Source organism: Ochotona princeps, chromosome 15 (genome assembly GCF_030435755.1).
Source record: "Ochotona princeps isolate mOchPri1 chromosome 15, mOchPri1.hap1, whole genome shotgun sequence".
NCBI classification, from domain to species: Eukaryota; Metazoa; Chordata; class Mammalia; order Lagomorpha; family Ochotonidae; genus Ochotona; species Ochotona princeps.
The window spans coordinates 5490954-5510505 of NC_080846.1; the positions used below are offsets into that span (position 1 = coordinate 5490954).

General features: G+C 42.3%; 1 protein-coding gene and 1 pseudogene across 1 annotated transcript in view; both read left to right on the top strand.

Moving 5' to 3' along the window:
• Positions 1 to 19552, top strand: part of ENTHD1 (ENTH domain containing 1) — a 128237-nt gene that overhangs the window by 9115 nt on the left and 99570 nt on the right. The gene's annotated exons all lie outside the window — the stretch shown is intronic.
• On the top strand, positions 15742 to 15842 carry LOC131482152 (U6 spliceosomal RNA; annotated as a pseudogene).

A 19552-nucleotide genomic window follows, 5' to 3' on the forward strand; every position in this document is an offset into this window, starting at 1 on the left:
CAGCAGCCTAGCAGCTAAAGTCCTCGCCTTACATGTGCTGGGATCCCATATGGGTGCTCTTTTGTGTCCTAGCTGCTCTACTTCCCATTCAGCTGCCAGCTAGTGGCCTGGGAAAGCAGTAGAGAACATCCCAAAACCTTGGGACCCTGCATCCATTTGGGAGACCCAGAGGAAGCTCCTGGCTCCTGGCTTGGGAACGGCTCAGTTGCAGTCATTGACTTTCTATAAATCTTTTTAAAAGAAATCATTGTGTATTTAAAAATAAAGATCATTTATACCTGTATTTTTCTAAAACATAATTTAAACTCTAAGTTTTAGATCCATTTTGAGTTCATTTCTATATGTTTTATGCAGTGAGAAGACCAGATTCATTCTTTCACATATCAGTATTCAGTTGTCCCACTGTCATTTGTTAAAAGGATTTTTCCCCCATTGGCAGTATTGTCATCTGAGTAGTTAGAACATAAGATGTCATCTGTTTTCAGTCTTTCATTTCTTTCAACAATGCTGTATATGTATGTGTTGTACTCTTTTGTTAATTTCTTGATGTTTTGTTCTTTTTGATGCTATTATAAGCGGAATTGTTCATTTCATTTTCAGATTGTTCATTGCTAGCATATTGAAATAAATTGATAACTAATTTTTGTCTATTGATTTTTCAAAGACTTATTTTTATTTTCATTACAAAGTCAGATATACAGAGAGGAGGAGAGACAGAGAGGAAGATCTTCCGTCCAATGATTCACTCCCCAAGTGAGCACAACGGCTGATGCTGTTCCAATTCGAAGCCAGGAGCCAGGAGCTCTTGCAGGTCTCCCACATGGGTGCAGTGTCCCAAGGCTTTGGACCATCCTGGACTGCTTTCCCAGGCCACAAGCAGGGAGCTGGATGGGAAGTGGAGCTGCTGAGATTAGAACCGGCACCCATATGGGATCCTGGCGCGTTCAAGGCGAGGACTTTAGCCACTAGGTCACGCCACCCGACCCTGTCTATTGATTTTTTAAAAAAAGATTTATTTGTTTTTATTAGAAAGATAGATTTACAGACAGAAGGAGATAGAAAGGTTTTCCATCCACTAGTTCATTCTCCAAATGGCCTCAGTGACTGGAGCTGAGCTGAGCCAAAGCCAGGAACCTCCTATGGTCTCCAACGCAGGTTTAGGGTCCCAGGGCTTTGAGCCACCCTGTGCTGCTTTCCTAGGCATCATCAGGGGGCTGGATGGGAGTGGAGCAGCTGGGACATGAACCAGCACCCATATGGGATGCTGGTGCTGCGCTTAGCCAGTTGAGCCATCACAATGGCCCTGTCTGTTGACTTGTATTCCACTACTATGTTAAACGAGTTTATACCGTAATCATTTTTGGTTTACTGATTAAAAATTGTGACTGACTCATGTCATGCGCATATAGAGTTTAATTCTTCCTTCCCAATTTGACTTCTTTCTTTCTGGTTCTCCTTGCCGGCAGTAGTGAGCCGTAGGACATGGCTGTCTTGACCTTGCTAAGGAGAGAGATTTCCAGTCAGTAAATACAGCCTTGTCTGTGAGCTTTTCAGATGCTTTTTGAAATTCTCTGGTCCTAGTTTGTTGAGTGTTGCTGTGACAAAAGGACATTTGACTTTTGTCAATTGCTTTTTCTGTTTCTATTGAGATGATGGTGTTTTTTAAGTCATTTCTTTCTGTGAATATGTTGTATTGCATTGATTGATTTTTCTCATATGAACCAAACTTGCTTGCATTTTTATCATAAATTTCACTTGGTCGTGGTGTATATATCCTATTTTTGAAGTGTTTATTTTAGGTCAGGCTTGAAGCTTAATGATGAAATTAGCTAAATTTTCATGAGTTTAATCATGTTATATTGCTTAATCTGAAATTGTAAAGGCATCAGCTTTCATGAGGATTAAATCATAATTAAAAATAAAAATGCTAATTAAGGATTTGCATCTCCAGTAGTAGGTTGAGAGGTGGGCGCTCCGGATCCCTGCATCCCTGATCAGCACACCCGGGACCGGGAGTCAGTGCTCCCTCTGCCTCTCCTTTCTTGTCCAGGATTAGAGTACCTGCACCCAGGAGGCAGCAGGTGCTGTCTGGAACACTGAGTCCTGCCCACCCTCCCTGGCTGCTGCAAGGACTTGGGGAGTAGGCCAGGCGATGGAGGAGCCGTCCCCATCTCTCCTTCTTCCTGCCTCTTCTTTCTGCTCTCTTCCCTCTCCCCTTTCACATCTGTCTCCTCCCCCATCTCCATCCTTTCTGTCTCTGTCATTCTGCCTTTTGAATAAATAAAAATGATTAAGCACTCAGTAACTAGGCTGAAAGCCCTTTTATCCTTGCCTTTTAGAGGGTTAACTGTGTTATTACTACACTAACAAATTTAATGATTTAAAAAAAAATATGTATTTATTTTTATTGAGAAGACAGTTAAAGAGTGAGGAAAAAGAGAGAGGGTGGGGGAAAGAGAGATTTTGCCCATGTAGATCCACTCTCCAACTGGCCTTAACAGCTAGAGCTGAGCCAGTCTGAAGCCAGGAGCTGTTTCGGGGTCTCCCAAGTGGGTACAGGGGTGCAAGGACTTGGGACAACTTCAGCGGTTTTTACAGGCACCTAAACAGAGCTGGATAGAAGGTAGAGCAGCTGAGATTTGAATTGCTGAGCGGTGGTTCAAATGCTGCTCCATTTCCAACCTGTCTCCCTGCTCATACGCCTGGGAAGATGGTGGGAAGACGGCTCAAGTTCTTGGGTCTTTGCCACCTTCATGGGAGACCTGATATAGCTCCAAAGCTCTTGTGTTTGACCTGGCCTGACCTCAGACATTACAGTCATTTGGGGAATGAACCAGTAGGTACAAGATCTCTCTCTATACATATATATCTGTAACTGCCACTCAAATAAGAAAATACAATCTAAACAAAAATGGAGGTTAGAACTGAAGTGTCAGTACAGAATAGTGTGTTTATTTGTTGATTATGGAAGACATATTAGCTATTGGTTGATAGCATTGGTCCATATTAATTTGATACATGTTCAGGAGACATGATAACATTGGAGGAAAGACTTGTTTTGTGTTCATCTTTTACATATTTCTTTTTAGCTTTTCATTTTCTGATTAATATATACTAGAATAACTGCCATAATTTATTCTGAAGTAAACATGTATCTGTTGTTGGTGATTGGCTGAAAAAAATTTGTTCCTGATAAAGTGTATAGTAAAAATTGTATGGAAGCTACTGAGGCCTCTTAGTATGTTTCCAGTCTACCTTTCTAGTTTCCTTAGTCTTCAGTGTAGCACATCGTGTCTGCAAACGTTCCTACCTAACACATTGTTTACCTACACATCCTAGTGCTTGTACAGGATATTTCATTTCTCCATGTTGTGACGTGATGTGTTAAGCTACTGCTTACAACACCAGCATCCCATATCAAAGTGCTGGTTTAAGTCCCAGCTGCTCCATTGCATATCCACTTCCTTAGGATGGCCAGGTGCTTGCTGCTGACACCTACACTGGGGACCAGAATGGAGTTCCTGGCTTTGGCTTGATCCAGCCCTGGCTACTGGTCATCTGGGGAGTGAGCCAGCAGTTGGAAGAACTCTGTCTCTCTCATATACTCTGCCTTTCAAATAAATGAATAAATGAATGGATAAATGAATGAATGAATCTATCTTAAAAAGATATTTTATTTCCCTTGGTAAGTTCTTTCCTTGCTGTGGTCTCTAAATCCCAGCTTAGGCCTCTTCTGTGCTGCCACCCTTCTTTCAATGGACAGAACTAATTGCTGTAATATTTTGTTCATATGCTCTCTGCAGCATATCCTGTCTATGATATGTCTTTGCATGTAACTAGATTCTGAAGGCATGTATCATGTGTTAATTATCTTTTTTACTCTCAGATCTTGACATGTAGTAGGCAATTAGTACATCTTTTTTCAAATGGACGTTCTAAGAAAAGCAAGAATTCTGAGGAAGAATACTGGAATTACTGAAAAACTACTTGATAAAAATGATTTTCTTGGATAAATAAAAAGCAGAGTGTGAAGGATGTACTGGAAAACAGATGAAAGAGAAACTGTAGGGAGCCAAGAAACCCGCGTCTGGAGTCCACTCTAAGTACAAGCCATCAAGAGGGGTGAAGGGAAAATAGACACAGAAGAAATTTTGGGAAAAAAAAGCTGAGGTGAGGTGGGGGTGCTTTCTTGGTTGGTCTTTACACCTGCTGGTCTCTGCCTGCAGTGAAGCTCCCTAGAGACCTGTATGGCTCCCTTGTGTCTTTCAGATCTTTTCATACAAAATTTTAATGGTGAGACCCCTGGGTCTACCCTGTTTATAAGGCAGCAGCCCACCCTCCCATGCCCTGGCCATACTCTCTGTTATTCTCCAGAGCAGTTCTCTTCTGCATCTGTATACAATCTATTTTGTTACTTTGTTGTCTAGCTTTTCTTAGTAAAGCTTGAATTTCACAAGGACAGAGGTATTCCATGTCTGCTGTGCCTGTGCCCTACCTCTGCTATCCCCAGTGGCACCTGTCCCAGGGTGCATGTGTAGTGGTTAGTAATAGCTGTATGTGCTGGAAGGAGACATGGGAGATGCTTATTTTCAATTAGTTAGTTACCTTTTCAAATAATATGCTCAATATATTTTTCTTTAATCTTTAGACAGCTTTTCAGTTGATATATGCAAAGGCAATGAATTCAATTAATCTGAAAAACACATTCTTTCCCCTAGTTTTCTGAACTCTTGAGACAGTCTGTAGTCTCTTCCATGACTCCCCAGGCGGGTGCAGTGTCTCAAGAAGTTGGGCCGTCCTCAACTGCTTTCCCAGTTCACAAGCAGGGAGCTGGATGGGAAGCGGGACTGCTGGGATTAGAACTGGCACCCATATGGACGAGGACTTTAGCTACTAGGCTACCATGCTAAGCCCAAAACTGTTTGTTAAAAATCTTTTATTTTGGGGTTGTGCAGGCATGCTGTATGGGTGCCAGTTCTAGTCTTAGCTGCTCCACTTGTGATCTAGCTCTCTGTTATTGGCCTCGAAAGGCAACGGAGTATGGTTCAAGTTTTGTGGCCCCTGCACCCATGTGGGAGACCAGGAAAAATCTCCTGGCTCCCAGCTTCAGATCTACTCAGCTCTGGCTATTACGGCTATTTGGGGAGTGAACCGGTGGGTGGAAGATCTCATTCTCTCTCTCCCTTCCTCTCTTCTTTGTGTAACTCTTTCAAGTAAAATAAATTAATCTTAAAAAAAAACCTTACATTTTTCTTTATTGTAGTATTGCCCATGTTCCCTGTCAATGACCAGTTGATTGTATTTACAAAAACCCGTTTGTTGGCTTTGTATTTTGTTCTGTTGAGTTATTTGTTGCTCTTTCAGAAAAGTACACGGCATTGAAGTCAGTGTCAGTCCTTACATGCAGTGTTGTTTTGGCTATTTGGGGTCTTTTAGCTCTTCATATAAGCTTTAGAAGCAGTTTGATTGCCACAAAGCAACTTGCTGGGATTTTGATTTGCGAATGTATTGAATGTATAGTTCGAAGTAGGGAAGAACAGACATCTTGTCTTCCTGAGTTCTGTTATCCATAATAGAGACCTTTGCCTCCTTTTGTTTTTCTTTGAGTTCTTTTGGTGGTAGTAAGTCATTGTCATCTTTTTTCTCCCGTTTCTTGTTGACCTACGTTGACTGTGCACTTGAGGAAGTGTGGACTCCTGTCTTTGCAGGCTGGCTAGCCTCAGAGCCCTTCTCATTGAGCCTGCCTGGAGAGTGCACAAGCTGTTTGGTGCATCCGACAGTAGGCTTGCTGCTGGTGCGCCCAGTAGGGCCAGCCTGGTGGCTGGGTAGCCACTTGGGTCCATGGAGCTGAGGCTAAAGCCCAGGCCGACCTGGATGGACCAGCGGACTGAGTCTGTGGGCCTGGCCCTGGAACCTGAGTTTGTATGTCTGGTCCTGAAATGTTTGCCTGTCAGGCTCACCAAGACCTGGGCTCCCAGGGGCTGGTCTGAGTTGGGTGGGACCTTACACTGTAATTTCCAGGGACTGGCCTGTGCTGGGATTGTCCTAGAGCTTGAATCTGGGGGCTTGAGTCTTTGACCACTAGGGCAGATAGTACTAATTCCATTTTTGGTGTGTTTATCAGATTATATTTTTCAAGGAATTTGTTTCTTTCACCTAGATGATCAAATTTCTGGGAGTAGCATTATTTTAATTTTCTTAACTAAACATTTTTAAAAAAGATTTATTTACTTTTACTGGAAAGTCAGATATACAAAGAGGAAGAGAGACAGAAATAAAGATCTTCTACCTGCTGATTCATTCCCCAAATGTCCGCAATGGCTGAAGCTGAGCCAATCCAAAGCAAGGAGCCAGTAGCCTGGTCCCAAGCACAGGTGCAGGGTGCAAGGTCCCAAGGCTATGGGTCATCCTCTACTGCTTTAGCCACTAGACATTTAATTGTCCCTTAATGACCTGTAGTGATGTCCCCCATTCAGCTCTGATATTAGAAATTTGTGTCTTCCTTTTTTCTTTCTTTCTTTTTTTTAAAGATTTATTTATTCATTTTATTATAGCCAGATATACACAGAGGAGGAGAGACAGAGAGGAAGATCTTCCGTCTGATGATTCACTCCCCAAGTGAGCCGCAACGGGCCGGTGTGCGCCGGGAACCTGGAACCTCTTCCGGGTCTCCCACGCGGGTGCAGGGTCCCAAAGCTTTGGGCCGTCTTCAACTGCTTTCCCAGGCCACAAGCAGGGAGCTGGATGGGAGGTGGAGCTGCTGGGATTAGAACCGGCGCCCATATGGGATCCCGGGGCTTTCAAGGTGAGGACTTTAGCCGCCAGGCCACGCCGCCGGGCCCTCTTCCTTTTTTTCTTAACCTAGCTTATTAGTTCTATTGTTTTTTTAAAGCAACTTTTTTCTCTTAAGCTTTTGTTTTCAGTTGATTTCTGCTCTAATTTTTATTTCTTTTGCTTCTGCTTTGCTTTTAATTTGTTCTTCTTTACCTGGTTTCCTAAGGTGCAATCATAGAAGCTTTAGATGTATCCGTTTTCCCCAACATATTCATCCAGTGATGTAAATTTTCCTGCAAGCATTGCTTTCATTGCACCCCAAAAAATTCAGTAACTTACATTATCATTTCTGCTTAGTTCAAAGTATTTTACAATTCCTTTTGAGATTTCTAATTGACCCATGCATTATTTAAATGTGTGTTATTTACCCTCCAAGTATTTGGGGCTTTTCTGAGTATATTTTTCTTACCAAGTTCCAGTTTAATTCTGTTGTGGTCTAAAAGCAGATTTAGGATTTTCAGTTCTTTTAAATTTAAGATGTGTTTTATGGCTCAGAATGGGGTCTATGTTGGTGAATACTCATGTGAGCTTGGCAAGATGTACATTCTGTTGTTGGATTAAGTAGTCTTTAAAGGTCTATTATATCCAGTTGATTGATGGTATTGTTCAGCTCAGCTGTGGCTTTACTGATTTTATGCCTGTCTGTTTCTTATGTGGGCACACCTCAGATATATTACAGGGTCAGTTCCAAATTACTACTATAAAGCAAATGTAGTATCAAAAAAAGCCATGAGAAATTGTTGGTTTCCCAGTGCATATAAAAATGTTTATATTTGTGCCTGGAGCAATGGCTCAATAGCTAAAATCTTGCTTTGTAAGATCCCATATGGGTGCTGGTTCATGTACAGGCTGCTCCACTTCCCTGCCTGCTTGTGGCCTGAGAAGGCAGCGGAGGACGGCCCAAAGCCTTGGGAGCCTACACCTGTGTGAGAGACCTGGAAGAAGCTCCTGGCTCTTGGCTTTGGATCAGCTCAGTTCAACACATTGCAGCCACTTGGGGAGTGAATCAGCAGACAGAAAATCTTTCTCTCTGTTACTCATCTCTGCAAGTCTTCCTTTTCAATAAAAATAAAATAAATCTTTTAAAATTTTATGCTCTGTCATCTGTTAAGTGTATAATAGCATTATGTCTAAAAATATAACATCTGTTACAATTAAGTAAAAAATAAGTTGCTTAAAGTGCTAATGACCATCTATGCTGTTGGGAAAATGATATTAAACTTGGCTTCCATAAAACTTCAATTTGGCAGTAGTGCAATACCTTTTTATCTTTTAGATTTATTAATTTATTTGAATACCACAGTGTCAGCGAGTGATCCATCTTCCATATGCTGGTTCACTCCCCAGTGGCTGCAACAGCCAGAACTGGGCCAGGCCATGCCAAGGTCTCTCACATAGGTGGCAGAACTTGAATCATTGTCTACTGCTTCCCAGGCACATTAGCAGGAAGCTGATCCAGATGTTGAGTGGATGGGATTTGAACTGGTGTTCTCGTATGAATGTAGTTATCCCACGTAGTAGCTTAACCCACAGTGCCATAATCTCTGCCCCGTCTTTGAAATGTAAGAGTATGGAACACAATAAAACAAGGTATTCCTGAAGAGGGGTGTTGAAACTTCCAGCTGTAATGGTGGATTAATCTATTTGTTCTCCAGTTCTCTTAGTTTTTGTATTTATATATCAGGTATTATTATGTCTCTTAAAATTGCCTACTGTGTCCATTGTAAAAGCCTTTTTCTAAAAAAAATTTTTTTTTAAAGATTTATTTATTTTTCTTGGAAAGGCAGATTTACAGAGAGGAGGAAGGACAAAGAGAAAGATCTTTCATCTACTAGTTCACTTCCCAAGTGGCCGCAACCACTGAAACTGAGCCAATCCAAAGTCAGGAACCAAAAAACATCTTCTGGGTTTCCCATGTGGGTACAGGGTGCCCCATGTGGGAGAAGGGTCCCAAGGTTCTGGGTCATCCTCTACTGCTTTCCCAGGCCACAGCAGGGTCAGGATGGAAAATGGAGCAGCTGGGACACGAACTCTCATCCATATGGAATTTCTTTTGTATGATCTTAGCATTTGTAATATGCATTTACAGTTAATTCATTTCCACCCTAAACACTGCATTACCTCATAGATACTGTTGCAACCATATAATAATACAATAATTCTAATCTTTCTCTCTTGTCTCATGTATTGTTATTCATTTTGCTTATCATAAGCATGTATTTATATAAATATATAACCAATTACATTGTTGCTTTGATAATATTATTTCAAGCAAACTGTTATGTACTAGATTAAGAAAGATTAAGAAAAATGAAATTTTTATTTTACCTTCATCCCTTCCTTTTCTGATGTTTTTCCTTTTTAATGTTGCTTTGTGACTTGTCCTTTATTTTCCGTTTGTCTAAGCACTGTCTTTTAAGTTTTTTGCATTAACAACAAATTCCTAAATTTTTGTTTGAGAAAATATTTCTCTTTCACTTAAAAAAAAAAATTTAGGTTAGGGGCTGGTGGCAGGCAAAGCCACCAATTGCAGAGCCAGTATCCCATGTGGGCACCAGTTTGAGTCCTGCTACTCCAGTTCCCACCCAGATTCCTGCTAATGCACTTGGGAGAGTATTAGAGAATGGCCCAGGTGCTTGGGGCCCTGTATCCACATGGGAGACTCAGGGAAGCTTCTGGTTGCAGTCTTTCCTTGCCCTGGTTGTTGTGGCCATGTGGGGAATGAACTAGTGGCTAGATCTCCATCTATCCCACTCTGTCTATAATTCTGTCTTTAAAATAAATAAATGACTCTTGAAATAAGATTTTAGGTTGGTACATAGTAACTTTACATTTATGGACTGTAGTGTGACATTTCAGTGCATATATATAATGTGTGATAATCAGATCAGCATATTGGGCTGTCTGTCATCTCAGACATTTGTCATTTCTTTGTGTTGGGAATATCCAAAGCCCTCTTTACTAGTTATTTTGAAACATTCAGTTATTGTCATCTATGGTTTTTCTACATGTATATTCATTAACCATTATATCACAGCCTTCCCAGGCACCTGGTAATATCTGCTATGTTTCTGCTTCTTTGAAATTACCATTTTAGTTTCCATAAAAGAATAAGAACCTGTAATATTTGTCTTTTTTTGTGCCTGACTTCATATAACATCCTCTGATTCTATCCGCATTACTACAAATGACAGGACTGTGTTCATTTTATTGCGAAATAATATTGTATTGTGCATGTACACAACATTTTATTTTAATATTTACTTATAGGGCTGGAGGAGAGTGAATCCATTCCCTAGCTCTCTGTAATGAGAATCTACATCCTTGTTTTGTGTGCTGTGATCAACATGCTTGATTTCATTTTACTGGGCTCAATGGGCATTGGACGATAAGGGACAAAACAGGGTTTCTGTGATAGCAGTAAATAAAGCTGATGTTATGTGAAGTTAATGAACCAGATGGAGTAGTTTTGGCACAGGGAGACCTTTGGGACGATGCCATTCACCAACACCTGTAATGTGATCCCAGGCCCGAGCTGGAAGCTGGGATCTCCAGGTTTCCTCCTTGAGTGACAGGGATTCACATACCTGAGGCAGCTGAATTGGAAGCAGAGCTGGGGCCTGAACACAGCATTCTCATATAAGACGCTGGCATCCCAATCTCTATATTACCCACTAGGATAGATGCCTAACCTGTGTATTGTTTTCAATTTATCTATCTATTTTTGTTTTTAAAGATTTTTTTTTTTTTTTTGGAAAGGCAGATTTTACAGAGAGGAGGAGAGACAGAAAGATTTTTCCATCTACTGATTCACTCTCCAAGATAGAAAGCAGAACAGGTTGAACAACTCTCCAGGCTGGGCCTTACGGCAGGTGGCTACGTCTGTGGGTACAGCAAGGTAGACCTGATCAACCTATGACCTTTGGAAAGATTTTCTCAATCCTGGTGCCATGAAGCCAACAACATCTCAGAACTAAGAAGACCACTCACTCAGTACCATCAGAACATTCTTCCCCGCATCGGTGTCTCTAAGGTGCACCTAATGACTATTTCCATTCCCAAATGCTGATGTAGTTTGACAGCAAGGAGTGGGCCCCCATCTCCCCACTTCCTTGTGGACACAGGAGGAAGAGAAGAGAAGAGAAGAGGAGGGGAGGGGAGGGGAGGGGAGGGGAGGGGAGGGGAGGGGAGGGGAGGGGTGGGGAGGGAAGGGAAGGGGAGGGGAGAAAAGGAACTGAAGCATTTATTCCACCCACCTACCTCCACACCTCAACCTTCCCCACTCTAATCAGGGACCCACATAGGCATACTTTTCTCTCAGCTATGTAAGTAATATTAAAAATAAGAGAAGAAACCTGGCTTCAGAACAACTCACCTCCAGTTGTTGCAGGCACTTGGAGAGCAGGGATAAGATTGATCTCTCTGGCTCTTCCTCTCTCGGCAAATGTATATTTCAAATAAAAATAAATACATATTTAAAAATGTTTGAGACCTCTTTTATGGCCTAATGTAGCCTACATGGTCAGTGTTCCATGAGTTGATAAGAATGTATTTTTTGAAATTGATGAATGTCATGTTCTATGAGTATCTGTTAGGTTAATTGGTCTATAGTGTAGTTTAGTCCCAGTGTTTCTTTTATTAGTCTGGAAGATCTATTTTTAGTCTAGGGTGTTGAAGTCTCCAACTGTTACTATATTAGAATATATACTTTTAGGTCTAATAATGTTTGCTTATATAATTCAGTTACAGTTCATTTACAATATTCATTTACAGTTGTAATTTCCTGGGATCAACAATGTGGTACAGGATGTTATCCGGCATCTGCAATGGTTTAGGTTCCAGCCTCTCTGCTTCTGCTCCGGCTCCCTGCTCGTGTGCCTGGGAAAGCAGTGGCAGATGGCCCAAGTACCTGGGCTGCTGCATCAGGGTGACCCAGCCCTGGCTCTTGCCACCATCTGAGCAGTAAATCAACAAACGGAACATCTCTTTCTCTCCTTCTCTCTCTAACTCTGCTTTTCAAATAAATAACTTTTTGCAAACATACCACAATTGTTATTTCTTATTGTTAAATTGATCTCTTTATATCATGACCTGTATTTTAAGTTACTAACTTAAAGCTTATTTAAGTATAACTGCTCCAACTTGCTTTTGTTTTCTGAGTGTGGAGTGTCTCTTTTTCCATTCCATCACTTTCTGTCTGAGAACTTTAGTGGTGAAGTGAGTGCTCATGGGCATCACATTATCTTATTTAAAAATTTATTTGGATTTTTTTTTTATTATTTAGGGAATTTAATCCTTTTATACTCAAAAAGTTGTTGATAAGTAAAAACAGTTAAAGACATACCTTTGTGTTTTTCTGTTTTTAAATTTTACTTATTTGAGAGGTGAAGTAAGGGAGAGAGGTTGAGAGAGATGCCCACAGTGACCAAGCCTGGGCCAGGCGGAGCTGGAAGCTGGAAGCTCAGTGCAGGCCTCTCCTGTGGGCGGCAGGGATTCACACCCTTGAGCCGTCCACCTACAACCTGTCCTGGTGCTCACCAGCGGGAGGCTGGAACTAGGACCTGAACCTAGACACTCAGTGTCCCTAGTGGTGTCTTTGTTTCTTTTTCTTTTTGGTTAATTTATTTGAAAGAGAAAGAGATCTTCCATCTGCTAGTTCACTCCTCAGATGATTTCAACTGGGTTAGGCCAGTCCCTGCAACACCACCCTGTTGTCTCTGCTGCTTTCCTGTGTGTATCAGTCTCCAGGTGCCCCTCTGCGGTCGTTCTGTCCTTTCCTATTTCCTGGAATGTGCCCTCTCTGCTTCAATGCTAATGTTTTTCCGTCTGTTTGAATGTGTCCTCACCCTCTTCCCACAATCCTCTGACTTCTAATGTCAGAAATGCTTCCTTAAGCATTTCTCTTACAGAGCTGATGTGTGTGTGATGTTTTGTCTTGGGAAGACTAATTCTCTTCCCTCCTGAAGGATAGCCTTGGTAGGTGGAGTATTCTCAGGTGCTGGGATTTTGTGGATTATCTCGTTCTCTTTTCAATTGTTAGATTTCTGTTGAGAAGACCACCGTTCTGTAATGGGAATCTCTTGCTATCTCTTGACCTTAAACTTTTGACAGTTTGACCATATCATGCCTTGGAGATGATTTTCTCTTAATCTTATCTAGTATAAGTCTTTAGATTTCCTGGACCTACATATTCATACCTTTCCCATTATTTGGAAACTTTTCAGCAATTATTTTGTTAGGTGTTTTTCTTTCTTTTTTTTTTTTTTTAAGATTTTATTTTTATTACAAAGTCAGATATACAGAGAGGAGGAGAGACAGAGAGGAAGATCTTCCGTCCAATGGTTCACTCCCCAAGTGAGCCGCAACGGGCTGGTGCGCTCCGATCCGAAGCCAGGAGCCAGGAACCTCCTCCAGGTCTCCCACGCGGGTGCAGGGTCCCATCGGATTGGGCCGTCCTCGACTGCTTTCCCAGGCCACAAGCAGGGAGCTGGATGGGAAGTGGAGCTGCTGGGATTAGAACCGGCGCCCATATGGGATCCTGGCGTGTTCAAGGCGAGGACTTTAGCCGCTAGGCCACGCCGCCGGGCCCTAGGTGTTTTTCTGTGCCTCTCCCTCTTTCGTCCCTTTGGAACACCTGCAGTGTGAATGTTTGCTTCTTCATGCTGTTTCATAAATCACAAGGGCTTTCTTTATTCTTGATTTTTTTAATCTGGCTCCTTTCAAAAGGCCTACCTTAAATCTTAGGAATTCATCCTTCTCCCTGATGTATTCTGGTGTTGAAGCTCATTGCTGATTTGTTGCTTTCTTTATGACTTCTTTAGCTGTAAGATGTTTGTTTCGTTCTTTTTAATGATTTCTGTCTGTAATTAATTTCTCATTCATATTAAGAATTCTTAGTTTTGTTGAATTGTTGTATTCTCTTATCTCACTAAGTGTCCTTAAAATAATTATTTTGAATTCTTCTAAGGCAATGTATTGGCTTCCCTTGGGGAGTTCTGTTTCTGGAGAGTCATTGCTTTCCTCCTGCCGATGTCCAGCAACTCTTCTTGTGTCCTTGCATTGCTGTTTGTGCATCTGGTGGGTCAGCTGTCTCTACTTATTTCACAGGGTAGCTTCTGTAGCAGGACTTTGTCCTGGCAGTGTGTTCCAGGGTGTTGGTCGGATCAGCTATGTTGGCTTTGGTTCCAAATTGGTTTTTAGCAAAGTGTCAGGTAATCAATGATTGGCAATGTTTATGAGCTTATACCATTAGCTAACATACAATTTTCTAAGGAGGGGAGGGTTTATTGGGAGCTTTGGCTGTGATGTACCCATCTGTTTCAATAAATTATGTGGGAGTAAGACAACCTAGTGGGCCCAAGGAGGTGCAATGCAGTATGCCCAGTAGAGGGTCAGGGTGCCCTTTGGGCTCAAGGGATAACCAGGGATTGGGTCACAGTGAGCCAAGACATGACACTTGATAGTATCTGAGGGCTACATGGATGACTTCATGGGACTTCTGGGGCTGCCCTCTCTGGAAAACTTTCCTAGGACCAAAGGTAGATGGGCAGGGCCACTTACTTGCACTCTGGAGCCTCAGCAGGCTAACCTTCTGAGCCTGAGCTGCTCAACTGTTCTTAGAGCCACAAGAAGTTGCTTGGAGCTGCCTGGGAGTTTTTCAGGGCCTCAGCAGGCTGAGCCATTCTTAGAAGGCTTTTCAGCTGCTTCCCAAGGTTATGGGTGAGTGAGTGGGACCACCTGTCTGTTGCCCAGTGCCTCTGTAGTCACTTAGAACAGGCTGCCCGACGGCTTTCTGAACCTACGGAGGGTGGGTGGGGCCACCTGACTGCTTTGCAGGGCTGAGTTGGCTTTGTACGACCCCCCACCCACCAGGTAGTCAGAGTGTCAAGCTGGCATTGATCTGCAGGATGCAGCGTTGGGGGGGCGGGGGCGTGCCAGGTGAGTTGGGCTCTTTGCCCAGTACTGTGATGACTTGGCAGCTCCCCAAAGTGAGCTCAGTGCCTCTATGGGCCACAGGCTTCTCCAGTGGCAAGTGCCTCTGGTGTTGGTGTCTTGAAGAAAAAAAGAAAAGGTTACAGAGATTTATTTGTTTGAAAGGCAATTACAAAGAGAAACAGCGAGATCTTCCCTTTGTGGGTTCACTTGCACAATGGCCACACTGACTGGGGCTGGGCTGAGCTGGACAGAAGCCAGGATGCTAGAGCTTGGAGCCCATTCATGTGTGTCACATGAGTGCAGGAACCCAGGCACTGGGGTCACCGGCTGCTGCCTTCCCACGCACTTGAGCACAGGAACGAGACTGGCACTGAAGCTTCTAGGATTTGAACCAGAGCCCAAGTGGGATGCTGGTACTGCAGGTGTCATTGCTGCTAGCCACCATGTGGCATGAGGTGCCTGTACTTGAGGAGGGACTGCTGGAGGCCTCCTTTCTAGACTTTTCTCTCTGAGTGAAGGATCTCTTGCTTCAGGGTTGAACTTGAGCAATTGGACAGTAGATGCTATGTGTTTAGTTTCTTTATGAGGCTGTTACAGATCCTCGTGCTGTGCATATCCCTCTGCACCCTGCTTCTGGCATTCTGGTGAACTAACTGCTGTTGTTTTCCTTGTTTTGGTCATTTGGTATGGAGAGAATCTGTAGCATCTTGGGTGCTAGTCAGCCATCTTGCTTACTCATCAATCCTCTCATTAGCTTTTCAAGAGGAGATTCGCAGGATGTGAAGTATTGGTTTGGTGATTGTTTTCTCAGTACTTTACTTCACTCCGTGTTCTTGTTGCTTGTCTGGATTTTGAGAAGTCAAATGGAATTCTTATGTATTTTCCTACGTGTAAGGTGTTGTTTCTTCTCTGACATTTTTCAAGAATTTTTTCCTCTTGTTTACTTTTTGTAGTTTGAAAATAATTTGTCTAGTGCTCGCTTCGGCAGCACATATACTAAAATTGGAACGATACAGAGAAGATTAGCATGGCCCCTGCGCAAGGATGAAAATAATTTGTCTAGGTGTATTTTTCTTGGTCTTCTTTTTGCAAATATCCTGCTTGATGTTCTATAAATTTACTTGACCTATAGTTAGTATCTAAAGTTAATTTAGGAAAATCCTTCATAATTATTGTTTCAGATAGTTCTGTTTCCATCTTTTAAAGATTACTTTTACACATTAGGGGGATTCAAAAAAGTTCATGGAAAAAATGCAAATCACGAAAAAGAATGATTTTTTTAAGTTTTTATTTAGAAATTGTTTTGCACTAAATTTTGTCTTTTAGTTCTATTTTGTATGAACTCTTTGAAGAACTCTTGGATACATTTCATCTTCTGTAGCTGTCCCATAGTTCTTGCACGTTGTTTTTTGTTTTGGGGCTTGCTTCCCCCCCCCGAGTTTTGGTAATCTAGATTGCAATTTCTTAAGTTTAGAGATTTTCTTAAGCATGTGTAATCTACCAGGAACAAACATTCTTCTGTTATGTTTTTTCCTCATCTTTGACATTTCCTTTCGGTTTTCTTAGAATTTCCCTGTTTTTGCTCACATTGGTTTTCTGTTCTTTCCATGCCATGCATTTTATTAACGCCATAACATCTTAATCATAATTGTTTCAAATTGTTAATCTTCCAATGACCATGCCACACCCAAATCTGTCTTGATGCCTATTTCTTCAAACTTGTGACCTTTGCTCATTGTTGTGTCCTTTTTGCTTGCTAGTTGGGTGTTATATGCAGGTGGAAGGAACTCTAATCAACAGGGCTTTAGCGAGGTAGTGGCAAGGCCAGTGGCAGGACTCGTTGATAATGAGCCTGTGTCTGTAGGGCCGGAATTGCAAGTGTGCTCCTCAGTCACCCTCTTGTCTAGTCTCCCTGCACTCCATCTTCTGTAGGACAGGATGGCCAGAGTGCACTGGAGTTGGGGACTTCCATTCTCTCAGATTAGATCCCGGTTCACTAGTTTCTCTGTAGGCTGACTTTGCTAAGAGCAGTGCTCTGGAGTCTTTCGAAAGGATCTGTCGGGCCCAGCGCGATAACGTAGGGGCTAAGGTCCTTGCCTTGCACAAGCTGGGATCCCATATGGGCACTGGTTCCTGTCCCAACAGCCCCACTTTCCATCCAACTCTCTGCTCGTCACCTGGGAAGGCATGCCCAAAGCAGCACTGAAATCCTGGTTCTGATGGCTCAGCTCTGGCCATAGTGGCTGCTTGGGGAGTGAATCAGCGGACAAAAGATCTTCTCTGTCTTTCCTCCTTTCTGTATATCTGACTTTCCAATAAAAAAATAAGATAAACCTTAAAAAAAAGATTTATTTTATTGGAAAGTCAGATATACAGAGAGGAGAGACAGAAAGATCTTCTGTCCACTGATTCACTCCTCAAACAGCCACTATGGCTGGAGCTGAATAATTCGAAGCCAGGAGCCCAGAACTTCTGGGTCTCCCACATGGGTGCAGGATCCCAAGGCTTTGGACCTTCCTTGACTGCTTTCTCAGGCCACAAGCAGGGAGCTGGATGGAAAGCTTGACTGCTGGGATTAGAACAAGTGCCCATATGGGATCCTAGCACGTGCAAGGCAAGGACTTTATAGCCAGGAGGCCCTTAAATAACCCTTTTTAAAAAGAGAAAGGATCTGTTTTCTGCTACACTCCTTCCCCCACACCCAGTCACCCACACAAGGATACTTTCCCCTATTATTCACTGTGAGATCCTCTTTAAGCTCCTAGAAATAAAACTGAAAAAAGTGTGAGAGACACAGAAGACAGCAGCTCCCTCTGGAGTTCTTCGCTCTCAGACTTACCACGCTGAGCCTCAGCCATCCAGCAGTCACAGTTGGGTTGCCCAGCATCACCACTGGTTTCCTCAGAGGTGTGTGTGTATGCGTTTCTGCTCCAGAAAGCCACGATTCTCTGGATTTGCCTGTTGGTCCCTAATTTAGGAGTCAACATTTGTCCTGGGACCGTACCTCTCTGGTAGATCAAAGGAGAGCTGTTGAATTCTCATTGTTCAACTCTTTACTTGTTAGCAAAAACATCTGTTTTGATGTTATTTAGGTCAAAGACAGGATAAGAAATACACAGATTAGATTATTTATTGTAGCACTGGTATCTTTAAGAATCCCTTACTCAAGTCTAGCTGATTCGGTGGTCCTGAGAAAAAAAGCTAGACATAGGTAAGGCCCATTGCCGTCAAGGCTTAGCCTCATAAGAATGTGTAAGTGTTGCCACAGATAATCCGAAGGTTTCTACTTGGAGTTCTGAGTCCTCCTGACACTCTGAGACAGTCTAACAGTTTCTCTTTGATGTCCACAATGCCTGTGTACTTCTGCCATTGCCCATTTATGTCCATGTCTCTGTCCATTGCAAAACTGAAGTTCTCAAACACAGTTTAATACATTTAGCCCATTGCCTGGATATAGAATATATATATTATATATATATATGTATAGAAATATCTCTTTGAGAGGCAGATGGACAGAGAGAGTTCCTACCCGTGGGTTCACATCTGAAAGCTGGGCTGGGGCCAGGGTCAGGAACCGAAGGCAGGTGGCAGGAACTCAATTATTGAGCCATTCATCACCACCTTCTCCTTGGTTCTGTATTAACAGGATGCTGGAGGTCAGGAGTGGGAGCCAGAAGTTGAACCCCAGGTGTCTGATCAATCACTAACCAGATGCCCACTCCGTAGTACATATTTGATGAACGGATGGTTAATTCCCTGGTGTTTTTCTACTTTTAGCAATTGACTTTTTTTTAGGAAGATAAAATATACAAATGTTAGCACTTACCTCTTTAATACAACTTCTAAAATGTTTTAATGATAGCACTATTTTATTGAAATATTATTTGTGAATTATAAAATGTATAAACTGTGTGTACAGTTTGAGGAATTCTGATGAATACAACCAACTATATCCAGATAACACTTCCACCACTTTAATAAGTTCCCTCATACCCTCTTCAGTCAATCTTTACTTCTGCACACAGGCAACTGTTCATCTGAGTTCTGTAGCCAGATAAATCAGCTGCATTTATTCTTGCAAGTCATATGAACAGACATAGATAGTCTATTTTTGTCACGTTCCAGTGCAGCAGTTCTGTAAAGAGATGAGAGACAAGCTCTGAAAAAATGAGAAACAACAGAATTCGATCAAGCAGAGACCAGGGTGCTTGTCTTAGCAGAACACAAGTGCCAAGAGCGACCCTAGTATCTCATACTTATTGATTAGTTGCAGGATTTATATAAGGCAAGTTAATGGCTATTGATTATGTGGAGAACGAAAGACAATCAATGCATCAGACATACCCATGACATTATTAAGAACAACCTGATGTATACTTAATAATTTTGGTTTTGTTTTTTTGGACCTGGCATCCATGTACGCAAAGCTGCAGGTGCTGGGCAGTCTAGCTCCCAACTCCTGACCCCGTAAGAAAACTAACTCGTGACCATGCTCTGATGTGGTTTTCCTTGAAGACAGAAAGCTTTGAGACACAAGCATGCAATGTCTTGCTTGCCTTGACGGTAGCTCACACATGTATACCTTAGTGCCTTCCTTAGAGTTTCCCAGCAACTGAGCACAAGTATGTTAGCTAACTTTGGGTCGCTTCTGGGACAGCCATAGCCCCAACAGTGGAGGTCTTATGAAAAGACGCAACATATATTCCTTTGTCTCATGCTTCTTTCTTTCGGCATAATATTTTTGAAGTTCTTTTATGTTATCTTGAACATCAATAATTTCCTT